The 1,083-nt window shown below is 37.5% G+C and overlaps 1 protein-coding gene across 1 annotated transcript in view; it reads left to right on the top strand.

Annotated features, from left to right (window-relative positions):
• LOC102819756 (asialoglycoprotein receptor 1-like) overlaps nucleotides 1-1,083 on the top strand; it is a 6,170-nt gene that overhangs the window by 2,803 nt on the left and 2,284 nt on the right. The window lies entirely within an intron of this gene.

The raw sequence follows: 1,083 nt of genomic DNA, 5'->3' as shown, positions 1-1,083 counted from the left end.
GAAACAAAGTGTAGGATTTGTTGAAATGTAAAACTGATGATGATTTTATCTGTAAACCTTCACTCAATTCACAATAAAAACTTAAACATATATCCCCTGAATTCTTTAAACCTGACATTAGGTTAGTTCAATCAGTAAAGAATGTCTACCTTTAGCATGGTACTCTTTTAAAAGGATTTCTGTTTTTCTTGGTGCTCTGTTGGTTGCATCTAAGACTGATGGCGGATTTACCATTAAGCGGCACTTGTATTTTGATCTCCTCGACTTCCATCAGATGTGTTAATTACACCAATTTTGTTACTACTAGAATGCCTTCTGGAATTTTGTTAACTTCTAGAATGCTTTTTGACTCATCTGACCAGTTATTTAATCAATTAATTGTTGTTGTTGTTGTTCTGTGCTGTGGAGTCGATTCTGACCCATAGCGACCCTGTGCAGGGTTTCCGAGGCTGTAAATCTTTACCGAAGCAGAAAGCCTCATCTTTCTCCTGTGGAGCAGCTGGTAGTCAATTAATTAAGTTTTTCTAATTCCAAGGGAAAAAAAATGTCTTATACTTGCCCACATATTTACTATTCTAGTGCTGTGCATTTCTTTACAGAGAGCCAAGTTTCTATCTGGTAATGTTTTTTTCTACCTGAAGAACTTCCTTTTAAGACTGTGGACACTGATTCCCAGTGTGGTTTTACCCATACCAACTAGCACCTGTGTCTTCTCGTCAGAGGACTGTTCTCGATTGGTGCAGCTGATTTCTATGGGCGTCTCTGAGGACCTTTCAATAGACTTCCATGAAAGGCCAGTGTTTGCATGCTTACAATGAAGAGCATCTTGCCTGCTACAATAACATCAGATTACTGGCTTCTTCTCCTTGAACTCTCCTTTCCTTTGTTCCAACTCTTGAAGATTCATACAGAGAAAAAAAAACCTTAAAACCGTCCTTGACTCTTGTCCTCCCTTGGTTTGCCAGAAGCAGAACCTAAGAGGACAATTTTTTCTTTTTTTTAATTTAATTTAAGGTTTTTATTGTGGATTGAGTGAAAGTTTACAGGGCACATCATCAGTTTTGCATTCAACAATTCATATAA

Source organism: Chrysochloris asiatica, unplaced genomic scaffold (assembly GCF_000296735.1).
Source record: "Chrysochloris asiatica unplaced genomic scaffold, ChrAsi1.0 scaffold00054, whole genome shotgun sequence".
In the NCBI taxonomy this organism is placed as follows: domain Eukaryota; kingdom Metazoa; phylum Chordata; class Mammalia; order Afrosoricida; family Chrysochloridae; genus Chrysochloris; species Chrysochloris asiatica.
The sequence above is the reverse complement of the archived record's forward strand: the minus strand, read 5'-3'. Positions and strand labels throughout refer to the sequence as shown.